At 48.4% G+C, this 17,937-nt stretch overlaps 1 protein-coding gene across 2 annotated transcripts in view; it reads left to right on the forward strand.

The window, feature by feature from the left end:
- The first annotated feature begins 10,309 nt into the window (after positions 1–10,309).
- Positions 10,310–17,937, forward strand: part of KANK4 (KN motif and ankyrin repeat domains 4) — a 92,064-nt gene continuing 84,436 nt past the window's right edge. For both annotated transcript variants that reach the window (XM_003949429.6, XM_024346237.3), the window contains exon 1: positions 10,310–10,639. The gene's annotated coding sequence lies outside the window, so the exon portion shown is untranslated. The remainder of the gene's footprint in view (positions 10,640–17,937) is intronic.

Consider the following 17,937-nt stretch of genomic DNA (forward strand, 5'->3'; position numbering starts at 1 on the left):
AGCTGGGACTACAGGCGCCTGCCACCACGCCAGGCTAATTTTTTGTATTTTTAGTAAAGACGAGGTTTCACCGTATTAGCCAGGATGGTCTCGATCTCCTGACCTCGTGATCCACCCGCCTCGGCCTCCCAAAGTGCTGGGATTACAGGCGTGAGCCACCGCGCCCAGCCAACTGTTTTATTTTTTTGAGATGGAGTCTCACTCTGTTGCCCAGGCTGGAGTACAGCGGCACAATCTCAGCTTACTGCAACCTCTGCCTCCTGGGTTCAACAGATTCTCCTGCCTCACCTTCCCAAGAAGCTGGGACTACAGGTGTGTGCCACCACACCCAGCTACTCAGCTAACTTTTGTATTTTTAGTGGAGATGGGGTTTCACCATGTTGGCCAGGCTGGTCTCAGACTCCTGACCTCAGGTGATCCACCTGCCTTGGCCTCCCAAAGTGTTAGGATTACAGGCATGAGCCACCGTGCCCAGCTATTTACTTTTAAAATAAAATTTTACATTCAACTATAACACTTATAGAAAAGGACACAAATAATAAAGGTACGACTCAATGAATTTTCACTAAGGAAAATATCATCTAGATTATAAAAATAGAACATTGTCACTCCCAGTCTCCCCTTGTGCCACTTTCCAGTCACAAAACCTCTCTCTTCCCCAGAGATAATCACTACCCTGACTTCCGTTATCACAGGGTAATTTTGCCTGTTTGAACTTTATGTGAATGGAATCATACAGTCTATACTCTTTGTGTTTGGAACTCATCATTTATTTTTGTGAGACTCATACACGTTCCTGCATGTAGTAATAGTTGGTCCATTTCACTGCTCTATAGGATTCCATTGACTAGGGTACCATGTATGTAGCTATTCAACAGTGACTAGAACTTTAAATTGTTTCCAGTTTGAGGGAATTATGGATAGTACTGCTATAACCATCCATGATTATGTCCCATAGTGTACACATGTACACATTTCTGTTGAGTCTATGCCTAGGAGTGGAATTGCTAGGTCATAGGTATATGTATATTCATGTTTAGTAGATACTGACAGTTTTCCAAGATGGTTGCACTAATTTACACTCCCAGGAGCAATGTGAGTTCCATTTGCTCTACCTCTACATCCTTGCCAGCACTTCATATCTATATTTTTATTATAAGCTATTCTGAAGAGTATGCAGTGATATCTTATTGAGGCTTAATTTGCATTTCCCTAATAACTAATGATGTTGAGCAATTTTTCATATGACTCACCTTTTAAATATATTCTTTTGTGAAGTGTTTGTTTATACCTTTGCTCATTTCTCTCTTGGGTTGTCTTTTTCTTATCGCTTTGCAGACATTCTTTATATATTGCACTAATTTACTAGGGCAGCCAGGCAACCATAATAAAGTACCACAAACTGGATAACTTGAATAACAGAAATGTATTTTCTCAAAATTCTGGAGCCCAGGAGTCTGAGACTAAGGTGCTGGCAGAGTTGGTTCCTTCTGAGGGCTGTGAGGGAGAATCTGCCCTGGTTTCTGAGGGTTAGCTGGCGATTTTTGGTATTCCTTGGCTTACAGATCTCTACCTTCATCTTTACATGGGCTTCCCCTGTGTGCGTGTCTCTGTGTCCAAATTTTCCCTTTTATGAGGACACCAGTTATATTGAATTAGTGATGGTAGCAGCTGCTGGCATCACGCTCGCTGCAGCTGCCCAAATCATGGCTGCAGACCCAGGCCTCCTGCTCTATGGATCAGGAAGGAGCCCCGTTCTCCTGAGTGGGGCTACAGCTGCCCAAACTGCGGCTGTGGATCTGAGCCTGTGCTCTTGGTGGGGGTCCCGGGAGCAGGCAGGATCTGCCCTCCTGGGTGCAGCTACAGCTACCCGACCAGCAGCTGCAGACCTGGGCTTCCCACTCCACAGAGCAGACAGAAGCCAGGGACAAACAGGAGCCCCGCCCCTTACGAGTTGGCCGGGGCGGGAGCTCCCCTGGCTGCTCTCCCAGGCACAGGACCTGGGCATCTCTGTAGCCTGCACCCTCTGGTCCTGGGAAGACGACCTCCACCCCCACACATCATCCCTGCAGACTCAGGGGTGTCTGCTCCCACTGCCTGGCCTCTCTCCACTCCTGGTGCCGGCTCAGATCTTGGAGCAGGGTTGGGGCTGAGCCTCGAGTCCGTGAATGGCAACGGGAGGGAGACAGAGTCCTGGGCGGAATGGGGCCCGTCCCTGGTAAGGACCCGCCTTCAGGCCAGAGGCTTCCAGTCCCACCGACCAGACCGGAGTGAGGACTCATGGTGCCTCTTCCAGGCCTGCCCAAGGCCGCCCATGGACCATTTGGCATGCATTTCTTCCCCTCCAAGGTCCATAAAAGCCCCGGGCTTAGCTAGAGCAAGAGAGGAGGGAGAGAACGGAGAGAAGACGGCACAGGAAGACCAGCTGCAGAGAGGAGCTACCCTCTCTGCTGAGAGCTTCAGAGACCTGCAGAGACATCCGGACTACCAGCTGCAGACAGGAGCAACCCTCTCCAGGGCCTCCTCTCTGCTGAGAGCAGCAGACGTCGGGATAACCTGCCTACAGAAAGGAGCTACCCACTGTGGGTCTCCTCTGAGCCGTTCTAACACTTAATAAAGCTCATCTTCATCTTGTTCACCCTTCACTTGTTTGCATACCTCATTCTTCCTGGACACAGGACAAGAACTCAGGCTGGCCACAGAGGTTTCCAGCCAGAAAATTGACACCTCAAAGATTCTGTAACATTAGGGCCCACCCTACTCAAGTATGACTTTATCTTAACTAATTACATTTGCAATTACCCTATTTCCAAATAAGGTTGCATTCTAATGTACTGGGGGTTAGGACTTGGACATATGAATTTTTGGTGGGCACAATTCAACCCATAACACATACGCTTTGAAAATCTTCTGGCTGGGCATGGTGGCTCATGCCTATAATCCTAACACTTTGGGAGGCTGAGGCGGGCGGATCACTTGAGCCCAGTTCAAAACCAACCAGGGCAACATGGCAAAACTGCGTCTCTACCAAAAAAATACAAAAATAAGCCAGGCATGGTGATGTGTGCCTGTAGTCCCAGCTACTCAGGAGGCTGAGGTGGGAGGATTGCTTGAGCCCCGGAGGTGGAGGTTGTAGTGAACTGTGATCATGCCACACATTCCAGTCTGGGCAACAGAGCCAGACCCTGTCTCAGGAAAAAAAAAAAAAAAAAAAAGGAAAAAATAAAAAATATTCCAGTGCTTTGCTGTTATATTCTTTTTTTTTTTTTTTTTTTTGACAGAGTATTGCTCTGTTGCCCAGGCTAGAGTGCAGTGGCATGATCTCAGCTCACTGCAACCTCCACCTCCTGGGTTTGAGCAATCTCCTGCCTCAGCCTCCCGAGTGGCTGGGATTACAGGTGCCCGCCACCGCGCTCGGCTAATTTTTGTATTTTTAGTAGAGACGGGGTTTCACCATCTTGGCCAGGCTGGTCTCGAATTCCTGACCTCATGATCCACCCACCTCGGCCTCCCAAAGTGCCGGGATTACAGGCATGAGCCACGAGGCCCGGCCGCTGCTGTTACATTCTCTTAATGGTGTTGTAGTACATTAAAGATGGCAATAAATTCTTTTTCACTCTCTCCATTGAGAGTTGGTGTTTATTACCTCCTCCCTTGACAAAAAGCTTGTCTTATGACTGATTAACCAATAAAAACATGTTGCAAGTGATCCTGTGTTAGTTCTGGGTCTAACCTTGAGAGAAATGCAGATTCCATTTGTTCCCTCTTGATAGGCTTGTTCTTGGAACGTTCACTCTTGGGGCCCCAGGCTGTGAGAAGCCCAAACCACACAGACAGGCCATGTGTAGGTGCTCCTGAGTCAACAGCCCCAGCTGAGCTCCTGGTCAGTAACCAGCATTAGTCAACCAGCCATGTGAAAAAACCATCATGGACATTCCACCCCAACTGAGCTCAACCACAGCCATCACCTCCTCGGGACATTGAGATTTCTGCACTTCCACTCTTAGGTTGTGCCAGAGAATGACCCAGGGAACCACTCTCACCACACAGCAGTGCACATAGGTGAATCGGGGTTGAGGCGCCCACTGGCCCAGCTCCGGGAGCATTGTGTGGGCTCGGAGTGCTGAGATAGTGGCGCCTCTGGGCTGATGTGCATTTTTCTAGATGAGGAGCTCAAAGGGCCTAAGCGAGTGTGGCAGTGAAATCAGCAGTGGCAGAGGCAGAAAGGCTGCCGTGTCACTAGACAGAATTTCTGTGCTGGCTGGGCTCACCAGGAAACATGCATAGAGAGTTACGGTTGGGGAAGTTTATCAGGAACAGCACCTGTGAAAGAAAGGCAGAATTGGGCAGGGAGAGCTGTCAAATGGCGGTGCTCCGAGCAGACTGTCCAGAAAGGAATCCTGCCTTGGGGGGAAATGGTGAGGCCTCATTCCACCTCTTTGCTCAGTCATTGCCTGAGAGCTGCCCAGAGGCCACGGAGACCTCAGCCAGACAGATGAAGGGGTGTGCTGGAGCCAGCTTGCTCTGGCTTGCAATAGCTGATTGTGAAATTTTCAGGAATTTTATGAGCCAGTTGTTAAAGACAGTCATTATTACAAATTAAATTATGTAAAATTACAATTGAATAAAATATATTAAAAACAAATCTAATACAGATGGCAAATAAGCACATGGATAGATATTCAAGATTATTAACCATTAGGGAAATACAAACGAAAGGTATGTTTAGATATCTCTAAACACTGATGGCTAAAGTTTTTTTAAAACATTGATAATAACAAGTGCTGAAAAGGATGAGGGGCAACCAGATCTCTTGTACATTGCTGATGGCAGTGTAAAATGGTACAGCCATGGCTGGGCATGGTGGCTCACGCCTGTAATCCCAGCACTTTGGGAGGCTGAGGCGAGTGGATCACCTGAGGTCGGGAGTTCAAGACCAGCCTGATCAACATGGAGAAACCCCATCTCTACTAAAAATACAAAATTAGCCTGGCGTGGTGGTGCATGCCTGTAATCCCAGCTACTCAGGAGGCTGAGGCAGGAGAATCTCTTGAACCCAGGAGGCGGATGTTGTGGTGAGCCGAAATTGTGCCATTGCACTCCAGTCTGGGCAACAAGAGCGAACTCTGTCTTAAAAAAAAAAAAAAAAAAAAGGTACAGCCACACTGGAAAAGTTTAGTAGCTCCTTTTCTTTTCTTTTCTTTTCTTTTTTCTTTCTTCCTTCCTTCCTTCTTTCTTTCTTTCCTTTCTTTCCTTTCTTTCTCCTTTCTCCTTTTCTTTTTTTTTTTTTTGACAAGGTCTTGCTCTGTCGCCCAGGCTGGAGTGCAGTGGCACAATCTCAGCTCACTGCAACCTCTGCCTTCCAGACCCAAGCAATCCTCCCACGTTAGCCTCACCACCATGCCTAGCTAATTTTTGTTTTTGTTTTTTTGAGAAGGAGTTTCGCTCTTGTCGCCCAGGCTGGAGTGCAGTGGCGTGATCTCGGCTCACTGCAACTTCCGTCTCCTGGGTTCAAGCGATTCTCCTGCCTCAGCCTCCCAAGTAGCTGGGATTACAAGAACCTGCCACCATGCCCAGCTAATTTTTGTATTTTTAGTAGAGATGGGATTTCACCATGTTGGCCAGGCTGGTCTCGAACTCCTGACCTCAGGTGATCTGCCCACCTTGGCCTCCCAAAGTGCTTGGATTATAGGCGTAAGCCACCATGCCCAGCCTGCCTGGCTAATTTTTGTATCTTTTGTAGAGACAGAGTTTCTCCATGTTGCCTAGGCTAGTCTCGAACTCCTGGGTTCAGGGGATCCTCCCACCTCAGCCTCCTAAAGTGCTGGGATTATGGGCATGAGCCACTGCGCCCAGATTGGTAGTTTTTTATAAAGTTGTACATACATTTATCATACGGGCTAGCAGTCTCACTCCTGTGTATTTATCCTAAAGAAATGAAAATTTATGCTCACACAAAAACCTGTACAGTGTTCTAGACATAAGAAAGTAAATGAGAAAGGTTAATATTGCATACTAAATTTAAAAGTGTGCCATGTCTGTACATTGTAAATAGTACAAAAAATTGAGGGATATTCTAGTATTTGAAAACAGTTATCTGATTCACAAAGAAGTCACTCATGCTATTGAATAATGAAGTTCCCAATATACACCTTTGTTCTTTTACTTTCATTTTAATCCTTAATGTAAACAAAAATACCAATCAGTGTTCATGTCAGAATCATACCTGATATATGTTGAATAAGGAGTCTTTAAACAGAAATACAGGTAAAACAATGTTAGATATTAATGGACTGATGAAAATGTAACCAGAGGCCCTCAGGAACCTTATTCTGTATTTCCTCTAAGAGCAATGTCAATATTCACGATTTCAGTGTTTGAAGCCACTTTATAGAACTTATAGAACTACAGAGAATACTGAGAACTCACTGTATATATGCACACATTTCTCCCTGCTAAGAGCTGGGTTTTTTTGTTTTGTTTTGTTTTTGAGACGGAGTTTCGCTCTTGTTGCCCAGGCTGGAGTGCAATGGCACGCTCTTGGCTCACCGCAACCTCCGCCTCCCAGGTTCAACAATTCTCCTGCCTCAGCCTCCTGAGTAGCTGGAATTACAAGCATGCGCCACCACGCCCAGGTAATTTTGTATTTTTAGTAGAGATGGGGTTTCTCCATGTTGGTCAGGCTGGTCTTGAACTCCCGACCTCAGGTGATCCACCTGCCTCAGCCTCCTAAAGTGCTGGGATTACAGGTGTGAGCCACCGCGCCCAGAGAGCTGGTTGTTAAACATTACCAATACACCACTGACTGCAGGAGCTCACCACACTGGGGGCTGCCAGCAAACCACATGGCTGCAGCCTGGCAGTCCTGTCTTAAAGTGGGATCTGAGTGATACATCTCCATGTTGGCCCCAATTTCCAGGTCTACAGTTAGAGAGGTTTATATTTGGGTCACAAAGATGTAAGTTTGAATCCTACCTCCCCAATTTACTAGTTGCGTGTCCTCAGGCAAGTAACACTGTGCCTCAGATCCTCAATAAGAGAATAGCTATTTCAGTTTTGTTGTGAGTCCCAGTGAGATTGTGTCATGTATGTGAAATGCCAGTACATGGTAGATAGTGTGAAAGGAAAATATCTTGGGTCCCCAAAATCACTAAGGAAAACTCAAGCTGGAAACTGCTTAGGGCAAACCTGCCTCCCATTCTATTCAAAGTTATCCCTCTCCTCACTGAGATGGATGCATATCTGATTGCCTCCTTTGGAAAGGCTAATCAGAAACTCCAAAGAACGCAACTGTGACCTGGAAGCTCCCTCCCACTTCACTTAGAGTCTTCCTGCCTTTGCTTCAAGTTGTCCCACCTTTCAGACCGAACCAACGTACTTCTTACAATATTGATTGATGTCTCATGTCTCCCTAAAATGTATAAAACCAAGCTGTGCCCCGACCACTTTGGGCACATGTCATCAGGACTTCCTGAGGCTGTGTCACAGGCACGTCCTCAACCTTGGCAAAATAAACTTTCTAAATTAACTGAGAAGTGTCTCAGATTTTCTGGGTTCACAAAAGTGACTAGTATTAATCCTCCTACACATGACCCCAAACTCCAGTAAAGGCACAGAGATGCCCCATTCTGTCTGCTGCTCAGTCCTTTGATTACGGAGGATCAGACTGCAGTAGCATTGTGCCCAGTCATTCTAAATCAGTTTTCAACACGAGTACTCACTCTGTCTGAAAGGCCCAGGCTGGGTCCTGCAGTGGAGATGCCCAAACCTGAGATTTTAGAGATCTGCTGCCTGAAAAAGTTTCCCTCTTTCCAGGACCATACAAGGGACCCCCTTACAGTCTAACTCCTGATGCTTTCCTGTCATGACAGGAATAGTAAGCAATGTTCTTGCTGGTGTCTCGGTATCTGGGGCTTCTGGTTTTGTGTGGGGTGGGGAGGTGGGGGGGAGTGGGGGTGGGGATAGAGGATTTGCTTAGTCTGTTTTTCTCCCAGTTTCTCAATACCCTAACCTGGGCTTCAGAAGCCCAGGCTGTCCCAGTTCAGATCTTGCTTTCTCTGACTCAGCTTTACCCTCAAGACACAGTCTCATCTCTGAGTCATCAGACTGGTCTCCTGCTTTCGAGGACAGCAGTCTGGCACTCCCGCTCCATCTTCCCAGGAAAGGTGCTGTCTCCACACCCCAGTGCCAGCCCCATGCCTAACTTGGCTCACAATGCCCAGAACCAAGAAACAAATTCTCCATGAGATCAGAGAATGCCCAGAGAAAAGGTTCCAGGACCAGGAGTTGTGGAATGTCTGGTTTCAGTTCCAGCTCCACCAATTTGCTTGTGTGACTTTGGGCCAGTTCTGGAGCCCACCTGAACTGGGCTTCCGCTTCCCTAAAATGGAAATATGATCCACACTGGGTCTATCCCACAGGGATGTTGGGAAGCCCAAATGAAAATAGTGTGAAGCGCCCCCAAACAGGAGAGCACAAACCCCTGGCCTGTAGGCTGGATCTGATCCATAAAGCCATTTCCTTTGGCTTGAACAGTGTTGACCTATGTAGAAAGTGTTTAGCATTATACAAATGAGCTCCTAACAAATTTGGGGCCTTCACTTAAATATCTGACTTATGGCTTTTTTTTTTTTTTTTTTTTTGAGACGGAGTCTTGCTCTGTCACTTAGGCTGGAGGGCAGTGGTGCGATCTCGGTGCACTGCAATCTCTGCCTCCTGGGTTCAAGTGATTCTCCTGCCTCAGCCTCCTGAGTAGCTGGGATTACAGGCACGCACCACCACACCTTGCTAATTTTGTATTTTTAGTAGAGATGGTTTCACATGTTGGCCAGGCTTGTCTCAAACTCCTGACCTCAGCTGATCCACCCACCTCGGCCTCCCACAGTGCTGGGATTACTGGCGTGAGCCACCGTGTCTGGCTGATGGCTTCTTTTTAAAAATGGGAGGATCTGGCCACATGAATCCCTTTCCCTAGATGACAAAATAGACTGAGCTGAGTAGCAGCAGCCCCTTCCCTTGGGCAAGAGCCTGGAGCTGCTATCAAGCTCACCACAGTCCCCACCACTCCCTACTATGTCCCAACACTGGGACCAAGTCTCTGCTGCCATTTATTATTGCTCTGGGATATTGATTTGCTCCAGTGGAGCTCTAGTGGAAGTGAAATCGTTCAAATAACCATATTTCTATAAAAACGTAAAATGAAAGTCCTAGAAAGTACTCCCACATCTGGGTCACAATGTCAAAAACGAATCCCCTTTGCCTAAGTGTTAGCCCTTGCCAATGGGCCCATGAAGGATGCCCATTGTGGGGGTCAGAGCTGGCATCCGGAGTCTGACGGGCTCCACGGCCCTCTACTTGCCTGTCTCTGTTGTCTTCATCTGTAAAGGAGGAGTAGCAGCAGCTCCTTTTTCCTAGGGTTACGGTGCACAACACCCACCAGGCACTTAGTGAACTGTTCATTCAAGGTTAGAGGTTGAAACGCAAACATTTTGAACTGATAAAAAACTCTGGTGGGCCGGGCGCCGTGGCTCATGCCTGTAATCCCAGCACTTTGGGAGGCCGAGGCGGGCGGATCACCTGGCGTTCGAGACCCTCCTGGCCAACATGGTGAAACCCTGTTTCTACTAAAAATACAAAAGTTAGCTGGGCGTGGTGGTGTGCGCCTGTAGTCCCAGCTACTCGGGAGGCTGAGGCAGGAGAATCACTTGAACCAGGGAGGCGGAGGTTCCAGTGAGTCGGGATCGCGCCACTGCTCTCCAGCTTGGCCACAGAGCGAGATTCCGTCTCAAACAGCAACAACAACAAACCTTTGGTGGGAGGTCGGAGTGTGAAATGAAAGACTTAGGGTTCCTGAGTGGGACTACAGCAAGGATTGGGAAGAAAAAAAAGGAGATGGGAAAAGACGATTTAGGAGAGGTAAAAGTTCTGTTACTAGGACCCCAGCCCTCACTGGCCCACATCCGCTGGCGAGGACCTAACTTACTGCACCCAGCTTCCCAGTGGCCAGACCTAGGTTCCAGTCCTGGCTGGGGCAAGTCATTACCTTGTCTGGTGCTGTTTCTGCACCTATCAAATGAGGATGGAAATGTCTAGATGAACCGAGATAAACGCATACGAAAGCACTTTGGGAATCTGAAAAGCGCTATGAACAGGTTAGGAGTTTTTGGTCTCTTTTCAAAAAGTTTTTCTTCTAAGCTCATGTTTATCAAGGGCTTTTGAGTTTATCGAGGCTAAGACCCTCCCCTCGGTTTCGCAATTCTGCCCCTTCCTACACACCAAAGCCCGCGCCGCGTCAGGAGTCTTTTTTTTCTCCCCTAGCGAAGGCGGGGACTCGGGCGCTGTTGGCAGCTGGCGACGCGGGGCGAAGCCGCGGCTGGCGGCGCCTGGCCAGTCCCGCATCCGCCGCGGTGGGTGTGCCCGCAGGGGTGCGCCGGGGCCAGGGCCGAGACCGTCGGCCAGAGGGCGCCTGGAGGGTGTGCGCGCCGCGGACGACCAGGGTGCGCCAGCCCCGGGGTGCGCGCCTGGGACGCGGACAGTGCACCCGGAGGTTGCGTGCGCCCCGAAGCCGGGGTGTGCGCCTAGCTGCCCCGGCCCCGTGCACCGCGGGCCGCCTCGCGCAGGACTTCCGCAGCTCGCCAAGGTAAGGGACTCTGCGACCCCAGTCCCCGGCAGTGCGTCTGCTGGGGTGTTCAACACCCGCCCTGCGCGACCCGAGTGTTGGCCCCGGCGCTCGACCACTCTCCTCTCCTCTGCCACCCGCCTCGCCCAGTCCCCAGCGCCGCGTCCCCGGCTCCCTTTAAAGCAGTGGCTGCGGCAGCTTGGGCCGACCTCGCGCCCCCGCCTCCCAGGCTGGGGTCTGCGACAGAAAAGGAGGGGGGCTGCTCGGGCTGCCCAAAGGTGGGCGCCGCTCCCTTTCCAGCCCAGATTGGCTCTCCGCGCCCCAATTCTGGGGGTGGAGGACACTGGTGAGGAGGGGGAGGCCGTGCTGTCCTTGCGACTCAGGTGGTGCAGCCCCCGCCCAGCTTTTCCGAGCTGGGCTCTGCGGTCTGGGATGCAGCCTGCGGGACTGGGCGCTCTTTGCCGCGGGCTCCCACTGCTACCTGGAATCGAGCTTAGTCTCTCTCCTGTCTCAAAAGTCTCCCCGTTGTGCCAACCCTGGCACTCCTCGGCCCCTGGCTGAACTTTCCAGGGCTCCCTTTGGGCCGCGACCTTGGGCGGAGGCAATGGGGCAGCTCCGAGTGCTCTAGACGCCGCCGAGGGCGCTTTGCCCAGCCCGCATGCCTCCTGTGGGCTCCTTTCCCTTCTGCCTCTCCGGTAAGGTCAAATCTGTGACTCTGGGTACTTTGACCCCGCATACTGGCCAGAAATGGGAGTTGGAAAGTCGAGCCCATGGCCGCTACGCTGGGTCTGAACCTAACTCTTGCCCTGGGCATCCTTCGGGGCTGCCAAACGCAAGTCTTAGTTCCTAAGCGCCCTGGAGTGCAAGCCTTTAGGGCAAAGAGGGAGTATTTTCCAGGAGAGGGAGGAGGACCCCCTGAGGCCTGGGCAAAGTCCTATCCACCAAATAGGGCCAGAGGAGGATCGGATGCAGCCAGTGACCCGGCTGAGGCATGGGGAGAAAGCATCTTGAGTTAAACACGATTCCCAAGGACCTGCTTGGGTAAATCAAGCCCAGGTTGCTTAGAGCCTCTCAAAACGTGACACAGGAAAGCTACACTGGGAATGGAGGCAGAGTCCATTCTAATACTGCCTTTTCAAGCCCAGCCTTCCCACCTCACTGGACCATAATGTGACCTGGGGAAAGCGAGTTTTGGGGAATGGCTCGGGGATCAGACCAGACTGATTCAATTAACAAATGCTCTGTGCCAGGCACTGGTCAACGTAGTGAGGTACAGAAGTGAACAAAACTGGCACCTTCTGGCCTCATGGAGCTTGCATTCCAGTGGCCAACACCAACAGGAATCAAATCACTCACATAAATAGAGAATTCTCCAGTGCTGAGTTCTTTGAAAGGACTAGATACCCTGAAAACCTGATAGGTCCAGTAGTCGGTCAGTCTGCAGAATGACAGGAGAGAGTGGAATGAGCCTTCTAGGCAGAAGTAGCCACGTGTGAGAGGGCCTAAGGTGAGTAGCAGAGTGGGTTAGAGGAACTGAAAGCCTTTGTTGGCTGAGTTACTACCAGGGGCCCAAATGGGCAGTCCTTTAGTTGTGCATCCCATTGACTGGTCCAGTCAGTGCCTTCCTTTCTCAACTGTAATAATGAGCAGTTGGAAGTCCCCTGGCTAGATCATAGTGTGGGGAGAAGGAGAGAGATAGACCAATAGCAGCTTGCTGGACTCACTGCCCCATGTGTGCACCTTGGTCAGACAGCCCATGCCTGCTCGTGGTGCCAAGAGCAGCGAGCGGTTCATTCCCTAATGTCCATTCAGCTCACAGTGAACCAAAGCCTCTGCCCAACATTTAGGGAGATTTGTGCTAGGAGTGGTGGCTCATCCTAGACTTTTAAAACTAGAAAGAACTTGCTGACAGTGTAAAATTCCTTAGGGTGGCATACATGGCATTTCCTCATCTGGGCCCTACCTGCCTTCCCAGCCTCACTTCTGGCTCTAACACTTTCCCGGCCCCTTGCAATGAGCACCCTCAATATGTTCAGCACAATTATGCTTCAAGTGGTTCCTGGGCCACGCGTTGCCTTTGCACATACTACTACCCTCGGTCTGAAATATTATTCTTGCCCACCCAGTGAATGCACTCTTAGCTTTGAACTTCGGCATTAAACATAAGGTTTTTTCCCCTGTAGAAGGCCCTTCCTGACAAGATAGAGGCAAATGCTGCTTTCTCTTTGTTCCTAAAGCTCCCTGGACATGCTTCTGTCACAGCAAACATCAGCTACACTGAGCACCTTAAAAGCAGGGCTCTCCAAGTACCTAGCACAGAGCAGGGCACATAGAAGGTGTTCAAAAAATGCTAGTTGGATGGAAACTGTCCTGTCCAGTATTTCTTAACTTTTTTATGTGGGGAGGGGATGGTGGTTATTGCATAGATCTTTGAGATTCTGATGAAAATTATGGATACTCTCCTCCAACTGCATAAAACCTAAAATATCTTGATACAATATTACATGATTCACACCTCCCTGCTCCATTAACCCATTTCCAAAACTTTGGACTTCAATTTTACAGAAAATGGATGCTCAGTGAGGTGCGGTGACTGCCTAAGTACCCACAGCTGGCTATGAGTAGGGATTCCTAAGCTCCTGACTTGCAGTTTAAAGCTCCTTCCAGCTCTGTCTGCTTCTCTTAGCCAAGCAGCCTCTTTTCGTCCCTGGTACTTTATGAAGGCCACTGCTCATGGCTGGAAGATGGATATCTTGGTTTTGCTTCAGTTCAGTAGCAGCCTAAGGTGTGACAGGGAGAAAAATCTTATTATGGGCAGAGTTGACAATTAGGAAGACAGATGGGCCCTCTCCCTGGCCTGTTCACCGCCCTTTGCCTGCAATATTATTACATCTGTTTTAGCTGGAGGAGGGTCACTTGTGCTTCACAGTTACCTCCTGGGTCCTGGATTGGGCCATGTGGGCCAGATTGGGGAACGCCCTTGGTGGACCATTGAGATCAGAGGCCCAGCTATTGACCTTGTCAAAGGTTTCTTCCTGCAGAACAGGCTAAGGAGAGAACGGGGTTCTTGCTTGCTGCTACCAGAGCTCTTGCCTGCCTGGCCCCTTTCTTAGCAGAGTGGGATTTTCATTGATTCAGGAATTCACCCATTCTTTGAAACTGCATTGAGCCTTTGCTCTGTGCCAGGACCCGTGCTGATTCCAGTTTACAAGAAAGGGCCATGGAGTATGTGCTTGTGCACTCGTGGCTCTGCTCTGCAGGGGGAAGGGAAGAGGCAACTTTTACTCCTAGTTCAACCTGCACTTCGGTAGGTATGGTGGGGAGGATATTTAGGACTTCTTAGTGCTGAGAATATGCTTACTTTTATTTATTTATTTTTGAGACAGGATCTCACTGTTACCTAGGCTGGAGTGCAGTATCGTGAACATGGCTCACTGCAGCCTCCACCTATATACTTACTTTTAAAACTCTGATGTTGTGCAAGTTATGTCATCTGTGGGCGGGGGGACTCAATTTTCCTATCTGTACAATGGGTTTGAGAACAATCCTTGCCAATTTCTGGATGGTGGCGTGGATACAGTTATCACAGAGCCACTCGATTGTGTGTGAAACAGGAACAGTACAATATCATAATGTACATGTGTGTCGATCCCTGGCATAGTCAAGCCTCACCCTTATCCTAGAGTTAGTTACTGCCGTAATCCCCAATGTGTAGGTAAGGAAATCGAGGCTCAGAGAGGTTAAGTGACTTGCCCAGGGTCATGGTCCATATTAAATGACCATAAAACTGGGATTTCACAGAGCCCTCTGTCTTTGGAGATCAGACGGCTAACCACTTTGTGCTACACTGTAGTAGAGTTTGTGGGAAGAGGCATGGGTTTGGAGGTCAGTGTATCCTGGGATTGGAGCCTAGATTCACCACCAAGCAGCTGTGTGATTTACAGCTGGTCCATAACCTCTCTGTGCCTCAGGACGCCAATCTCCCAGACCAAGTTTGGACTAAGAGGCTTCTAATGGGCCTTTCTGTGAACAGCCTGCAGTCTACACAGATAATATTTCAAAGTAGGATTAAAGGAGAGAAAAGGGGCCCTCCGGCTAAAAATGGGGCTGTCACAGTTTCCAGGATAAAATAAATGCTGTCCCAAGATTTAAAGTACGTAGATGGTGAATGTGATACATGGGCAGTTATAGATTGGTGGCGTCTGAAGAAGCTGGCCGAGCGTTCCTTCTCCAAGAGAAAGAAGTCCTGTTTTCAAAAGGATCGCTTCACTGTCTCGCCCAGGCCCTGGGCTCTGCCCCCTCAAATAGCTTTCTGGAGACACAGGCATTGTGGGAGAAAACACAAATCCCAGTTCCATCACTCTCCTCATTTTTTCCCCAAAAGTAAATAAAACTTGTTGGTTGGATAGATTTTTTTTTTTTAATGTGGCTGTGGCTTTTCCCCCTTTGCGTGGAAGGATCCTTTGTGTCTGCAGAGTTTCCTTTGGTATGTATTTCTGATTTGTGGCTCTGACGTCAAACGACAAGGGGGGAAAGAAATACAGCATAGGGAGAATTTGCTCCACACAAGGATAAAAGAGCAGCCTTCGGTGCCGATTCCCCTCCACATCCTGGTTTCTGCCCAGCAGCCCGGAGACGCCAGCTCTCGGTGCCATCGATTTGGATGTTCCTAGCAGGGCACCAGACAGCAGGGCTGAGTGTTTTCAGGCGCTGCGCTCAGTTCATCGGTGTTTTCCACCCCGCTCTCCCTTCTGCCTTGGAAAATGTAGCCATCCTACTCCTGGGGAAAGGTTTAAAAGACAGAATGGAGGCCGGGCGCAGTGGCTCACACCTGTAATCCCAGCACTTTGGGAGGCTGAGGCAGGCCAATTGCCTGAGGTCAGGAGTTCGAGACCAGCCTGGCCAACATGGAGAAACCCCATCTCTACTAAAAATACAAAAATTAGCTGGGCATGGTGGCACATGCCTGTAATCCCAGCTACTCAGGAGGCTGAGGCAGGAGAATCGCTTGAACCCAGGAGGCGGAAGTTGCAGTGAGCCGAGATCGCACCACTGTACTCCAGCCTGGGCGGCAAGAGCAAGACTTCATCTCAAAAACAAAACAAATCAAAACAAAACAAAACAAAAAGACAGAATGGCAAGTTCGGTAGTGGCTGAATATAATAGTGTGGTCAGGGTCTACAGTTATTAGGTACGACGTTGAGTATGAATGGGGAGGGCATTTTATCAATGTTTAAATTTTTAAAAATTTTTATTATTTTACTTTTAGCTTGGGGATACATGTGCAGAACGTGCAGGTTTGTTACGTAGGTATACATGTGCCATGGTGGTTTGCTGCACCTATCAACCCGTCATCTAGGTTTTAAGCCCCGCATGCATTAGGTATTTGTCCTAATGCTCTCCCTCCCCTTGCCCCTCACCCTCAGCAGGCCCCGGTATGTGATGTTCCCCTCCCCGTGTCCATGTGTTCTCATTGTTCAACTCCTACTTATGAATGAGAACATGCGGTGTAATGTTTGAATTTTTAAGAGATTATTTTCATGGATCATTTGTGTGATTTGAAATAAAAAATAATAACAAAAGGCATTACCCACCTGCCCCTCCATAATAGGGTGTTTGGGAGTGAGAGGAAAAGAAAGGGAAAATGGCTTCACCATTTATTATCCCCGTGAGCCTGAGAACATTATTCAAGTTTACTAAACTTCCGCTTCTTTGTCTATATTAATAAAATGGTGCTGACCTGGGGCTCTCGTAACACAGAAAACAGAGACTCCCTTGAGTTGTGGTTCCAGGAAGAGACTGAGAAGCCATAAAATGCAGTATAGTAGTACCTCCTTCCCCATGGGAGATACATTCCAGGACCCTCTGTGGATGCCTAAAACCACGGATAGTACTGAACTCTTTATATACTATGCTTTTTCCTATGCATACATACCTGTGATAAAGTTTAATTTATAAATTAGCACAGTAAGAGATTAACAACAATAACAAAAGACAACAATTATAACAATAATACTGTAACAAAAACTATGTGAATATGGTCTTTCTCTCTCTCCCTCAAAATGTCTTAATATTTTTGGACTTTCATTAACCATAGGTAACTGAAACTTCAGAAAGCGAAACTGCAGATAACAGGGGTTTGGGGGGACCACTGTATTGATGTCTAAGCACAGGTCTGGAAGGAGGCCAAGCATCCTTGAGGCAGTTGATGCCGTGGAGAGGAATTTGAGTTCAAGGTCATTCCACCAGTACAGCTGGTCACTGGCCTACATTCTAAGTGCCATGGATTAACACAGCACCTGCCAACCCACCCCTTGCCCTACGATTGCACGAAGCTCTCTTTTGTTGCTGACTTCAAGTTCCAGAGAGCATCCTGATGTCTGAGCTGGTTCTCTGCAAGTGAGGCTTTCTCTCCAGTCTGTGTCTTGGCAGGTGCCAGGCAGCCAGGGCATGGGATGCCACTGTGGCAGGGGTCCTCCTTGGGCCAGTTGGACGAGAGGGGTGGGCAGAAGAGAGTCCTATGTGAAGAACTTTTGAGGCAGAAAGGGTGTGGGTGGAGATTCTTCAAGAAGGAGAGAAGGGTGAGCTGGAACTCAGAAATGTGCCCAGTACAAATACTTACTGAGCCATAAAGGATCTAACAGAGATTCTTAACTTAGGGTCAAGAGCCCCAAGGGGTTCCCGTATAGAATTCAGAGGAGTCTGTAAACTTGGATAGGGGAAAAAAAGCATCTTTATTTAGGATTTTCTTGTATTATGAATGTAGGCAACAATCCACAGTGTATTTGCAGTCCCTGTGACATTGTCACCACTAGAAATCACAGATATTTTCATGTTACATTTTAGCTGCTACAGATATCTTGAAATATTATTTATGTCCCTGATGGCTTTGTATTTATAGTAGTTACTGTACCTGCTGCCAGAGCTTGTTATTTAATGCATTAATAAAGAAGAATATATTACTATATTACACAATTTAAAAAATTTTATTAATTATATTTCAATATTATTGGTTTTCTTTGTAGTCAAGCTATGCATTTTATTTTATGCATTTTTAAATGTTCTGAGAAAGAATCCATAGGCTTCATCAGTCTGCCAAAGGGATGAAGGCACAAAAAAGGTTAAGACCCCCGACAGGAAGTCAGTAAGCTTTATCCCCAATTTCCTACCCTCCCTCACCCTGACTTTTTATATACTCATCTGTCACTGTCTAATTAGTGGAAGACATTCTTAAGGAGTAGTAAATTTTATTTAATTGTTGGCAAATTTGCAAAAGCACAGAATTTGTGGTTTGGGTAGAAGACTTTGATGTTATCTAG

The sequence above is a fragment of the Pan troglodytes genome, chromosome 1 (assembly GCF_028858775.2).
Source record: "Pan troglodytes isolate AG18354 chromosome 1, NHGRI_mPanTro3-v2.0_pri, whole genome shotgun sequence".
NCBI lineage: Eukaryota > Metazoa > Chordata > Mammalia > Primates > Hominidae > Pan > Pan troglodytes.